This window comes from Ochotona princeps, chromosome 5 (assembly GCF_030435755.1).
Source record: "Ochotona princeps isolate mOchPri1 chromosome 5, mOchPri1.hap1, whole genome shotgun sequence".
NCBI lineage: Eukaryota > Metazoa > Chordata > Mammalia > Lagomorpha > Ochotonidae > Ochotona > Ochotona princeps.
This window is the reverse complement of record NC_080836.1, coordinates 13765260-13779823: the sequence shown is the minus strand read 5'-3', so window position 1 is coordinate 13779823 and position 14564 is coordinate 13765260.

The following is a 14564-nucleotide window of genomic DNA, read 5'->3' as shown; positions in this document are numbered from 1 at the left end:
ATTTTTGAGGCTCCTCTGATATGTACTGAGTGTTAAATGAGGGCAGAGCAGTATGTGCTGGGTGACCTGAATTTGTCATTAAATGCCTGTCGTGTGTCAGGAAGTGCAGAGGACAGGCAAGCTTGGCCTGGTCCAACTTATAGGAAGAAATTGGTTAGTCGTTTAGCAGGGACAGGGAACTTATTTTCTGCCAAGTCATTTGGGTATTGGCAGCAGCATTTGTGGGCCATTATTATCACAAAATTAGTGTGCTATCGGTAGATTAAATTTTGAACCCTGCCCACAGTTGCCCTTGGCAGAATGAGACCAAAAGATTTCATGAGCCGGGTGTCCCATGTCCTGTAGAGGTTGTCAGAATTACACTTGCTATCCAGTATTGAGATCAGTGCAGAGAGAATCCTCCCCAACCTGAATTCTAAGCCTTGGAACCTGACATCTTAGCATTCTAGGCTGTTTCCCACGGATTTCCCATTATGTGGTTATAAAATAGTTTCGTGGGCCAGGCGCCGTGGCCTAGCGGCTTAAGTCCTCGCCTTGCACGCACAGGAATCCCATGTGGGCACTGGTTCTAATCCCTGCAGCTCCGCTTCCCATCCAGCTTCCTGCTTGTGGCCTGGGAAAGCAGTCGAGGACGGCCCAAACCTTGGGACCCTGCACCCGCGTGGGAGACACGGTAGAGGTTCCTGGCTCCTGGCTTTGGATCGGTGCAGCACCGGCCGTTGCATTCACTTGGGGAGTGAATCATCGGACAGAAGATCTTCCTCTCTGTATATCTGACTTTGCAATAAAAATAAATCTTTTTTAAAAATGGTTTCTTTATCTATTCATGATAATTAAGTTGCTTCTACCCTTTTGATTATTGTTACTAGAGTGGCTTCATAAACATTTGCATACATTTTTTTGTTTTAACAACTTGTTTTTAGTCCTTTGGTGAATGTAAGAATAGAATTACTGAGCATATGGTAATTCTATTTCAAGTTTATGGAGGAACTGACCAACTGTTTCCCGTGGTAGCTCTGCCATCTTGCATTACATTACATGAGGGTCCAAATTCTCCACATCTCCCCCAAGCTTGTGATTTTTTTAATTATGTTCTCCTTGTGCACACAAACTACTTCTCATTTTGAATTTCCTGGTGTGCTTGCTGGCCATCTGTATACCATTTCTGGAGAAATGTCTGCTCACTCCCTATGCCCAGTTAAAATCTCACTGTTTATTTTTTGTTATGGAGTTCAAAAGGTTCTGCGTGTATTTTGAGTAGTACACATATACCAAATATTTTCTCCCAAATACATGATTTGTAAACATTTTTCTCCCAATTTGTGGGATGTCTTTTGGCTCTTTTAATAGTGTCCTCTAATTGACAGAAGTTTATAATTCCATAAAGTTTATACCTACTTTTTCTTATGCTGATGGTGTCATATTTAAGAGAACTATTGGCAGTCAAGGGCATAAAGATTTTTTTCAAAGATTTACTTACTTTTATTACAAAGGGAGATTTACAGAAATGAGAGACAGAGAAAATCTCCCATCTACTGGTTCACTCCTCTGGTAGCCACATGGCTGGAGCTGAGCCAATCCAAAGCCAGGAGCTTCTGGATCTCCCACGAGGGTGCAGGATCCCATGCTTTGAGCCATTTTCCACTGTCTCCCCAGGCCGTAAGCAGGGAGCTGGATGGGAAGTGGAGCAGCTGAGACACAACCCAGCACCCATATGAGATGCTAGTATTTGCAGGTGGCATATTCACCAGTTGAGTCATTGCACTGACCCTGGTCAAAAGATTTTATTCTATGTTCTTATAAGATTGTACACCTTGGGGGGTTGAACGACAGCCTCATGACTAAATCCTCACCTTGCATCCACCAGGATCCCCTATGGGCGCGGGTTACTATCCTGGATGTTCCACTTTGCTTCCAGCTCCCTGCTTGTGGCCTGGGAAAGCAGTCAAGGACGGCCCAAGGCCTTAGGACCCTGTGGAGACTTGGAGGAAATTTCTGGCTCCTGGCTTCAGATTGGCGTAGGTCTCGCCATTGTGGCCACTTGGGGAGTGAGCCAGGGCATGGAGGATCTATCTCTGTCTCTCCTCTTTGTCAATCTGATTTTCCAATAAAAATAAATAAAGCTTTTTAAAAAAAAAAAAAGTGCCAGGACCTCATGTGGTGCCAGTTTGTGGCCCAGCTCTCCACTCTTCCAGCTCTCTGCTTGTGGCCTGGGAAAGCAAGTGAGGACGGCCCGAAGTCTTGGGACCCGGCACCTGCATGGCAGACCAGTCAGAAGCTCCTGGCTCCTGGCTTTGACAAAGTTAAGCTCCAGCCTTTGCAGCCACTTGTGCAAATTGCATTTCCAATAAAAATAAACATCTTTAAAAAATGCTTATCATAAAAATGTCATTTTCGAAAATTCTTACTTCAATAACTGTCAACAAAGTAGACCTATGTTCCTATAGTGTGAGGTGAGTTTAGCTTCACCCTTTTACACGTAGAAAGTACAGTTGCCCCAAAGGCATTTGTTAAAGAGGATATTCTTCCTCTTTGAATGATCTTGGCACTATTATGAAGTAGTCATTATTACATGAGCTCATCTGTGGACATTCAGTTTTGTTTCACTAGCCCGTATGTCTGTCTCTGGATTAATATCACACTGTATTAATTACTGTACTTTAAAAAATATTCTTATTGGAAAGGCAGATCAGATTTACAGAGAAGAGAGAAGGAGCAAGCTTCCATCTGCTGGTTCACTCTGGTGCAACTGCCAGAGTTGAGCCAAAGATAAGCCAGGAGCTTCTCCCAGGTTTCCCAAGCGGGTGCAGGATGTCAAAGCTTTGGGCCGTCCTTTACTGCTTTCTCAGGCCATAAGCAGGGAGCTGGACAGGAAGTGGAGCATCCAGGCCACGAAGCAGCACCCATGTGGGGTCCTGACACAACATGAGGATATAACCATGGAGTTATCGTGATAGGCCCTATTTTTTTTATTTCAAGCATTTGTTTCAATGAGTTTGGCAGGAAAACAATGGGAGTTATCCAACTTTGCTTTTCTTTTTTGAAAACTTGGGATATTCAGTCCCCGTGAAATACCTTATAGAGTTTAGTATTAGGCTTTCTATATCTGAAAAGCTGGATGCAGAGGAGAAGGATTGTACTGACTCTGGAGGTCATATTGAGGAGTGTTACCATGTTGATACTGTTTTCTAGTTCTTGAACACAAGATGTCACCCACTTACTTGGATCTCTAAGTGTTTTTCAGCAGCATCTTGGAGTATTTACTTATAAATCTGATACCTCTTTGGTTGAGTTTATTCCTACTTATTTCACTCTTTCCAATGCTCTTATAAATGGAATTCTCTCTTCATCTTCTGCTTTGAACATTCATTACTTGTTTAAAGAAGTACAGCTCCTTTTTGCATGTGGACTGTGTATCTTGACATTTTGTCTAAACCCTTACTACAAATGCTTTTTGTGGATTCTCCAGAGTTTTCTGTACATCAGATCACACCATCTGCACGTAGAGACAGTTCTGATTATTGCTTTCCAATGTAGATGACTTTTATTTCTAGTTTTTGGGTAATTGATCAGGAGATAAACTGGAACGAAAGAGATGAAACTGAACATCCTTATCTAGTTATCAATCCTAGGTTGAGACTTTTCAGTCTCATTATTGAATATGATGCTAGCTATGGGTTTTTCATATGTATAGTTTATCATGTAGAGAGGGTTATCTTCTGGCCCTGGTGTATTGCATAACTTGAAAAGCATTTGGATTTGTCAAATTATTGTCCTACATTCAAACACAGTCCCCACTTTTTAAATTTACTTGCTTTTATTGGAAAGGCAGTTTCCAGAGAGAAGAAGAGACAGATTCCATCTGCTGCTTCACTTCCAAGTGGCCACTATGGCTGGAGAAGAACTGATCTGAAGGCAGGAACCAGGAACAACTTCTGGGTCTGCCGCATGGATGCAACGTTCTCAAGGACTTGGGCCATCCTCCACTGCTTTCCAGGCCATAAACAGGGAGCTGGATGGGAAGTGGAGCTGCCAGGACATGAACCAGTACCCATATGGAACACTGGCAGGTGCAGTTGGAGGATTAGCCAGTTGGGCCACCTTGCTAACCCCAAAGCACAATTTTTTAAATATTTAGCAACAACTCCCAGAAGCCATTGTTCCCTTTTTACTATTTCATATTCAAACCACACAGAAAAGAGAAACAAGTTTTTTACTTTTCATTGTGATTGACTGCCACTAGCCATTCCTTAAGTCATTGATGGAAAGAATGGTGATTGGCTGAAGAACCTTTAAAAGATAGACAAATAATTTCCAGAATTTGTCACAGAATCAATCATAGCATGGTAAAGACAGGACACTATAGGCTGTCTCAGCCATTTCACCCTTATTAAGAATGCCAGGACTGGGCCCAGCACAGAGGCTCAATTGGCTCATCCTCCCCCTTCAGACACTAGGATCCCATATGGGTGCCCATTAATGTCCTGGCTGCTCCATTTCCTATCCAGTCCCTGATTGTGGCCTGGGAAGGCAGCAGAGGATTGCCTAAAGCCCTGAGACCTTGTGCCCATGTGGTAGAGCCAGAGGAAGCGCCTGGCGTCAATCACCTCAGCCCTGGCCTTTGTGGCCACTAGGGGAGTGAACCAACGATGGAAGACCTTACTGTCATCTCTCCTCTCTATGTAAGTCTGCCTTTCCAATCTTTTTTTTTTTTTAAGATTTATTTATTTATTTTTTATTGGAAAGTCAGATATACAGAGAGGAAGAGAGACAGAGAGGAAGATCTTCCATCCACTGATTCACTCCCCAAGTGGTCGCAATGGCCAGAGCTGAGCCAATCCAAAGCTAGTAGCCCGGAGCCTCTTCTGCGTCTCCCACGTGGGCACATAGTCCCAAGGACTTGGGCCATCCTCAACTGCTTTCCCAGGCCACGGGAAGGGAGCTGGCTGGGAAGTAGAGCCGCTGGGATAAGAACCAGCACCCATATGGGATCCTGGCATGTGCAAGGTGAGGACTTTAGTCGCTAGGCTACCATGCTGGGGCCCAAAATAAATAAATCATTTAAAAAAAAAAAGGGACTGGGAGTTTCAGCTCTTGCCAAAAGAATACAGATATTACTCCAAAAAGACAAGGAGGAATATGTCTAGACTGGAGGAGTTCAACTGTCAAATGGCTCGGGAAAGAGACAAATCTTCAGTGAGCCAGACGTGTATAACACGAGATTCAACAAAGAAAAACAGAAAACAAGGAAATCCTCCATGACAAGCTCATCTGGGACCTGAAAAAAGCAAGGTTTGTAATGCAAAAATCAAAACAGCTCCAGTCCAGTAAAGTCTGTTATTTATTTTTTTTCATTTCTTCATGTTTGACTTAAAACTCACCTGCTTCCAAAAAGATGTACGTTGGGAAAAGGAGACTACACATAAAAGATGGAGGTAGCTCATTAAAGTACAGCAAAGGAAGGGAAAGATAGGCATAAAATTCACTGGTGCAACTAGGAAGGAAATATGAATCACAAGAGACACTGCCTCACACCTATTATCATTTGCATAATTAAGAAAAATACAAAATGAGAAGACCAGAATGCGACGAATCCTGTTTCATCTACTGCTGCTGGAACATAAAATACTACAGCTGCTGGTGACTCCTGCACAGGCGAGAGAATTTCCACTTCAGCAAGCAATTCCACTCCAAAAGAAGTGAAAACGGGCTCAGCGAGACTGTGTGTCTGTGTTCACTGTAGCATCATTGACAACAGCTGAGGTGTGCGCAACCCACGTGTCCATCAACCGATGAATGGCTTAATACAGCTCAGGGGAAGATCATTCAGCCATAAAATGGAATGAAATTCTGATGCTTGGTGGATTTTTGAAAACATGCTAAGTGAAAACAGACACAAAAGAACAAATATTATACCATGCTATTAACACAAACACCTAGAATAGGCAAACTCACGGAGAAGCAAGGCAGGGTAGCGATTACCGGGGAAAATGGACAGCTATGGCTCTGTGTTACAGAGTTGCTGTCTTGGGTGATGAAGCAGTTTGGAATGAGTGGTGACCATTGCACACATTGTGAATGTAATTCAAGGCAAGAGAGGAATCAGTTTGCTTGTCAAAATCAAGGCTGTTGGCTGTTGTTTAAGAACAGATTTCCTTATCCTGAAGACGCTTTTTATATGAAAAGTAGAATGTTAGATCGAGAAAGAGAGACAGAAGAATTTGCAATGGCTGGGGCTTGGTCAGGCCAAACCCTGGAGCTCCATCTGGGTCTCCCACACTGGTAGCAGAAGCACAGGTCCTTGGGTCATCTCCCCATGTGGTCCCACATTAGCAGGGATATGACAGGAGTCAAACTGGCATTGCAGATGACAGCTACCCATGCCACAATGTTGGCAGCGAGGACAGCTCTGATGCCACTCAAGTCCTAGCTACACATCAGATCCATACTCTGCTTGCATACTTTAGCACCAAAAGTTACAGATTGGTGAACAACTCCAGGCAAACCACTGCCTTGGTGAGGAAGAATCTTTGGAGAGGAGGGAAGTGTTGTCTGGGAAGGGAGAGAACAAACATGCTTTGGCAGCACTATGCTTGCAGGGTACGGGGACTGGCAGTCTCAGAGCCTTCCCTTCCAACTCTCCCACCTCACCCCTGTTTGTTCTGTTTCCCATTTCAGAGTTCAGGCAGAACCGTAACCCTCTGATGATCCTAACGCATCGGGCCAGTTCCTTCCCTGCTGGCCAGTGTGTCACTCCCCTGGCCTGTGGGATCCCTCCACATCCAACCCATCCTGTAAACTGCTGGGGAATTACTACCCCGTAAGCACATAAACCTAGAGTGGGGAAAGCAGAATGGGGCGACTCCAATAGTTTCTCTCCAATTCCCAGGGTGACATGCTAGCATCCCACAGGGGGAAGTATAACCACACCGAAATCATCAAATATTCATCAAAGCACTTTGTGTACTTGTGAGACTTTGTGCTGCCCACCTCCTGGTGGTGCTCATAGGCTAGGCTTCCTAAGATGTACAAGCTGAGATGAAAACTAGTGTGCAAGACATTTACCTTAAAAAGTTACAAAGAGCAAAAATTTAGTATGGGCCAGGGAGAGGTTGAGCAAATCTCATCTGGACTTCTGTCTTTTTTATACCCTGTGTGGGTGACGGCTGAGGATTGCTCCTGGGAGAGCAGCTGTGAACTTGGTAAGGTGATTGATTGCAGAAGGGGCTAGCGGCTGTAGGCTCTGCCTGCTTTCCGAGTCCTGGAAGGAGGGACCTTGGTAACACAGCATCACATCAACTCTGATGGCTCAAAAAAGAGAGGAAATGTTCCCAACATCAACATTCATTATGCAAGTACCAGGTCTATCCCTGGCTGCTGCATTTGCAATCCAGCTTCCTACTGATGCGCTTAGGAAGGCAGTGGATCGTGGTCCAAATACTTGGGTTCCTGCTATCCACACGGATGACCCGGATGAGATGCTGAGCTCCTGGCTTTGACCTGGCCCAGACCTGGATGTTACAGCCATTTGGGGAAATGAACCATTGGAGGGGAAAATTCTCTCTCATTCTGTCTTTCAAATAAATAAATGAATATTTAGAAAGTGTGTGAGAGAGAAGGGAAGGAGAGAGAGGTGGAGGAGGGACAGGAAGAGCAGAGGAAGTGGTCAGATGATCACATTTGCTCTCTAATCTCATTTAGTGGGCAGGAAGCTAGAGGGCCACCTGCAGGGCAACCAAGCATCATGCCTGCAGGCAGGGCTCCCGACTGCCACCTGCTGGCTGAGCCTCGTTTGGACCCTGGTCTGTGTGGCTCCAGAGTTGACAAAGAAAATCCCTGGGTCACTTCGCTGCTGAAAAGCACAACAGCACCTACCAATTCATGGAAAAGAAAACTTAAAGAGAAGTTTATTTTGAGGCAAAACATACACACGTTTTCTTCATAATACACATTTCCCATGAACATTTATTTGAGTAGCTGAAGGATAGATGGAGAGAGGAAACAGCGGTCTCCCATCCAATGCCCACAACAGCCAGGGCCACACTAAGCCAAAGCCCGGAGCTCAGAACGCAACCCAAGTTTCCCACATTGGTGCAAGAGCCCAAGCGCATGAACCGTCAGCACGGCTTCCCCAGGGTGCATGCTGGGTGCATTCTGTTCCAGGAAGCTGGAACAGAAAGTGCAACCTGAAGTAGGCACTCCGATGTGGAGATGCTGAAGGAAAAGAACAAAGCAAAGAGAAAGAACCTTGGGATTGGCTTTCCTGTCTCAGTAACCCTTAGAGACCCAAAGACACGTTTCAGGGTAGGAAGTCAGCCAGTGCATACATGTATAATATTGTTGAAAAAAGGGAAGTGGGCACGGTGTGATAGCCTAGTGGCTAAATCCTTACCTTGCAACCTTCAGGATCCCATAGGGTCGTGCCCCAGCTGCTCCACTTCCCATCCAGCTCCCTGCTTGTGGCTTGGGAAAGCAGTAAAGGATGGCCAAAGCCTTGGGATCCTGCACTTGTGTGGGAGGCCCAGAGGAAGCTCCTGGCTTCTGGCTTCAGATTGGCTCAGCTCTGCCTGTTGTAGCCACCTGGGGAGTGAGCCAGTGGACAAAGATCTTTCTCTATCTTCTTTCTGTATATCTGCTTTTTTCATAAAAATAAATCGAGAGAGTGTTATGTCTGGCTAAAGAAAGATCATTCAGAGACCAAAAGAAGGCTCAGGCTCTCAGGTGAAAGGAGTGTTGTCTGGGCTTTGTTGGAATCAGAAATGATGAACATCAAAGAAGACCTGGGCGGGCAGGTGTGGCAGGGTTCTCTCCTACGATCTACAGGAGACCAGAATCCTGGGTGGAGAATGCAAGGGTGGGCCAAGACAGAAGTGAGCCAGATGTGGGGTTGGGCAACTTGAAAGCGTTATCCCTTTCCTCTTTTGAAGTTTGAGCTGCTAGTCAACAAGTGGAAAAGGGGGGACCTCAAGGCCTTTCCCCACTGCTCCAAAACTTGAATTCATTTCAGGGCCACCTTGGGCAGGAATCAGAACCCAGAGCTTCCAAGTATCAGAACAGCTACTGTCAGCAACGCCCACGTTGCTGTATACCCCAGGTGGAGCAGAGGGACTTGGGTTACAAAGAAGACAACACATACTGGGCCATTCGTGCAAAGAGAATGCCGCCTTATTGAAGTCTAGCCTGCCTTTTATACTCTGGTCCCTCCCAGTATTTTTCCAACCTTCAAGCAGCTGCTAAGACTCCCAGGGGCATCTTAATCAATGGGAAGCAGGGAAGCAGGAACTTGCGGTTAAGCCAGGAACTAAATGTATCAGGCCAAGATTGTGCATCCTGTTACCCCTTGAAAAACAAGCTAAGCTGTGGAGTTAACCCTTGGGAGACCGGGCCCTGCAGCTACTGTCCTCCCTCCAGCCCAGGGGAGGGGGACTGTCAGGAGTAACTGTGGTTTCCATCTCCGTGAGAAGCAGGGTAGTGAATAAAGGATTTGGAGTTGGAACCTGTAGATAATTCCATGCCTGCTTCGAAATATTTTAGACTTTTCTCTAAAACTGTTCAATGATGATTGGACGAAACACACTGATAAGACTTTTCTTTTTAACTTGTTTATTTTTTTTGAAAGGATGTTACTAAGAGAAGCAGAGAGGTCTTTGTCTGCTGGTTCACTCCCCAAATGGTCTCTCTGTCTGGAGCTGGGTTGTTGGTCTGAAGCCAGAAGCCAGGAGCTTCATCCAGGTCCCCAACGTGGTCTCAGGGTCCCAAGCACTTGGAACATCCTTTACTGCTTTCCCAGGTGGATTAGCAGGGAGCTGGACTGGAAGTGCCAGCCAGAACTCAAGCCCATGCCCATTTGTGATGCTGGCTTCTCAGGCAGCTGCTTTATGTGCTATACCACAACGCCAGCTCCAAGATATTTCTTTTTACTTGACTCTATACATCAGTGTATTCACTTTATGAAATGTTGTGTTACCTCAATCTATATTTGCAGTCTATACTTCCCACAATGCTACCTGACATATTACAAGTCTCGCAGGTTTTTTTTTAAGATTTATTTTATTTTTATTGGAAAGTCAGATATACAGAGAGGAGAAAAGACAGAGGAAGATCTTCCATCTGATGATTTACTCTCCAAGTGGCCACCACAACCAGAGCTGAGCCCATCCAAAGCCAGGAACCAGGAGCTGCTTCCAGGTCTCCCACATGGGTGCAGGGTCCTAAAGCTCCTGGCCGTCCATGACTGCTTTCCCAGACACAGGAAGGGAGCTGGATGGGAAGAAGAGTAGCCGGGATTAGAACCAGCACCCATATGGGATCCTGGCGTGTGCAAGGCAAGGACTTTAACTGGTAGGCTATCATGCCAGGCCCATTGTTCTTTGATTCATTTTGGTTTGTAAATGCATTTTTCTTCCGTGGAGCTACAATTTGCAGCTATTGGTCATTTGTGGCCGGATGGCTCAATTTTAGGATCTGGAACAAAATCCCTTTGTTATCTTGTGCTTCGTGCTGCTTGAAGCAGAGCTAGGATATAATTCAGTCTGCTCATTCCAGCATCCTGGCCCAAGAGTTTCTCTTTGTGAGCTGTTTAGCATGCAGAAAAGCAGGAGCTAGCTGACCTGGCGGGAGAGATACTGGATCAGACACAGTTCTCAGCCAGCTCCTGGCAATACAGACCCTGGGGAGGCAGCAGCAATGGCTCAAATGCTTGGGTTCCTGCCATGGCTCCACCCCCAGTCCCCACCTCCCGCACCCTCCCACCCCCTGTGAATTGTACTTCCTGCTCCTGGCTTTGGCTAACCCTGCCAAGGCCAATGTAGGTATTTGGAAAATGAACCAGCAGATTGGAGCTCCCATTTGTTTCTGCCTTTCAAAAAGAAAAGAGAGGGGAGAGAGAAAAAAGGAAAGGTAACACAGAAAAAGCCACTTGAGACACAGACTCTTCCATCCACTCGCTCTCCCTCTCTCCTTTATTCTGCTTCTATTTCTTCCAGCTCCACGCCAGCTGGGATGCACAACAGGTGGCAGGATGAGTCAGAGTGAAAAACCTCGAGCCTCAAACCATGCCTCAGCAAGGCAGAGCCATCAGTCAACACGGATGCTGTTGCTTAAGTGACCTGTTTGTGCAGGATCCTGGCAGCCATTGGCCAACTTTATTATCATCATCAGTTCTGACAGCTTTTGGTTCTTGCCTAAGAATCTTTGCTAGAGGTCTTGGCATGACAAAGGGAATAAATGAAAGCTGAGGTTTGAGTGCATGGGAATGAAAGCAAAATTTCCTTTGCCAAGAAGACAGCTGGGGTGGGGGCAGGAGAGGAACCCATGTGGTCCTTACAACACTCATTATAAGAAGAAACAATTACTGTAAGGCACTGTTTCATCCTGTCTTCCTGCTAACAAATTAGCTTCTACTCCCACATAGTGGGAGAAACAAACGCCAATTATGTTTTCCTCTTCCCATCTCCATCTGATCATTAACATGACTTTGATAGTAGGTTGGAAGTGAGCCCGTCCCCTATACAAACACAATGTTTGTGCCCACTTTTCTTCCACAGCAAATCTGCACCATGAAGAGGTTGAACCAATACCAAGCTCAGGTGAGTGTGGATAGTGGAGAACCAACAATGGTAGCACAGAAGAGAATGATTTCTGTTACTGACTGTCAGTATAAAATGTAAATCAAGCAATGTGGTTAAAATAGCTTTATGGCATTTGGCTCTGTGGCACAGGAGGTTAAGCAGCCGCTTGCAACAGGCATCCCCTATCAGGTTATACATTCTACCCTCGGCTGTTCTGTGTCCAATCCAGCTCACTGCTATTACTCTTAGGAAGACAGTGGATGATGGTCCAAGTCCTTAGGCCCCTGGCAGCCATGAGAAAGACAGACGAAGTTCCAGGCTCCGACCTCTGACCTAGCTTAGTCCCATCGCAAACATTTGGGAACTGAACCAGAGGATAGATCTCTTTCTCTCTGTAACTCTGCCTTTCAAACAAATAAAATGCATCTTTTAAAAAATTAGTTTTATACGGCTTAGTGCAATGGCTCAGTGGCTAAATCCTTGCCTTACATACCCGGAATCCCATATGAGTGCCAATTTGTGACCTGGCTGCTCCACTTCCCGTCCAGCTCCCTGCTTGTGGCCTGGGAAAGCAGCAGAGGACGGCCCAAAGCCCTGGGACCCTGCACCTGCATGAGAGACCCTGAGGAAACTCTTGGCTGCAGGTTTTGGATTGACTCAGCTCTGCCTGTTGCAGCCATATGGGGAGTAAAGCAGCAGACAGATCTGTCTCTCCTTGTCTCTGTAAATCTGCTTTCCCAATAAAAACAAATAAATATTTGAAAAAATTAGTTTTATGAAAGCAGATGACACCATACCATGGTAATGCACAGAGGATATAGACACAGCCTTGTCTCTGACCAGAGGTGTCGTGGGGTACTTGGCTGAAACGAGACCCCATGCGTTTTTTTCTTTTTTTCTTTTTTTTTTTTAATTATTTATTATTTAACTTCAGTAATTACACTGTATTATGTGACACAGTTACATAGATACTTGGGTTCTCCCCACCCCTCCCCAAACCCTCCCACCATGGTGGATTCCTCCACCTTGTTGCATAACCACAGCTCAAGTTCAGTTGAGATTTCCCCATTGCAAGCATATACCAAACATAGAGTCCAGTATCTTATTGTCCCGTCAAGTTCAACGGCTTAGGTATACCCTCTCTGGTCTGAAGACAGAGCCAGCAGAGTATCATCCCAGTCAATTGAAAGCTCCAACATACCATCAGCAAAAATTTACATCATTATGGAATTAATTGACATAGTAATGAGTAACCAATATGTTAAAAGTAAATGCGAGTTCCCAGCCACCTTCTGTGACCACCTCACCTATACTTCAATTTTAGTTTATACACAACATATAACATTCAAAACATAACATGTTATACATAACATCATATCATCTTAAATCAAGGCAAACATGTGGTATTTAACCTTTTGGGATTGGCTCATTTCCCTTAGCACGATGGTTTCCAGTTTGGCCCATTTGGCCACAAAGTGTTGGCAGTTAAGGGTAAAGCTGTTCCACAAACAATAGTGTGCAGATTTTTGTGTGATTGTAAAGTTCTTTCTCGTTCCAGTGACTTTTTCAAGCTTTGATGGAGGCAAGCAGTGGATGAGGAAGAGGGAGGCAGTTACCTTAAGAGGTAGAGGTTTGAGCTTCATCTTGGATGGCAGCCTGAGCCTTCCGGCTCTAGGTCAAGTTTAAGAAGCAGTCATTTCCGGCACAGAGAGGATCAGGGAGAGCCAGGGGGGAAACTGGCTTCTGGGCCTCATCAAAGAGGATGTCACCATGTGTGCTGTGGCGTGTGACCTTAGCTGAACATCTCCCACAAGCATGACCCACCACGACAAAACCCTTCTTTGGATAGGACATCCGCCCAGTGGTTAAGAAGCTCACACCCCACACCAGAGTCTGCGGTTTCTTTCCTAGCTCTGGCTTCCAATTCCAGCTTCCTACTAATGCAGACCTTGGGAGGCAGTGGTGATGGCTCAAGTTGGTGGATCCTTGCCACCTACATGGGGGATCAGGGTGGAGCTACAGGCTTTGGTCCCAGTTGGACTCCGTCCATTGCACGCATATGAAAACTCCCTCCCTCACTCCCTCTCTTACCTTCTCTCTGTTGTTTCTTTTATTTGCCTTCTGCCCACCATGTATGAGCAGGTGATGTCCTTCCTATCTTTGAACTGTTCTCCATCTTCAGTGGACTGGGTCTTCTTTCATATTGTTTGTTTCTTCCTTCCTTCCCTCCTTCCCTTCTGTTCCCTTCTCTTCCCTCCCCCTTGCCTTCTTCCTTCCTCTCTACCTCCCTCCATCCCCTCCCTCCATCCACGTTTACCCGCCGGCCCCTGGGTGGTGGCCTTTTGAGAGCCTCGGGAAGTCTGCCATCTAGTGGAGACACAGAATCACAGCAAGGCTCCAAACCGGCTTCAGGGACCACAGCAGGAGCAGCCTATGGGGCTCAGGCAGTTGTGGGACTTAGGACCAGCTCTTCAGAGGAGATAACAGTTACCCTTTTTCATGAACCTGATAATGTCCCTGGCGCGAAAGCTCAGAATCCTCACCTTGCATGCGCCAGGATCCCATATGGGTGCTGGTTTGTATCTTAGCTGCTCCACTTCCCTTCCAGCTCCCTGACTGTGGCCTGGGAAAGCAGTGGAGGAGGGAACAAAGCCTTGGGACCCTGCACCCATGTGGGAAACCCTGAGGAAGCTCCTGGCTCCTGCCCTGGATTCGGCTTGGCTCCAGCTGTTGTGGCCACTTGGGGAATGAATCAGCAGATAGAAGATCTGTCTGTCTCTCCTTCTCTCTGCAAATCTCCCTTTAATAAAAACAAAAATCTTATTTAAAAAATAAGTGATATTAAAACTACCAGGAAGAACACACCAGGGAAATAATACAAATGAATGAAGGCTGTTTAATAACAGCACAAAGATAAGCACAGGAAATGCTCGCAAGGATCAGAGAGAGAGGGGATGAGAAAGGTTCTACTTACATTTTCTTGAAAATAAAAAT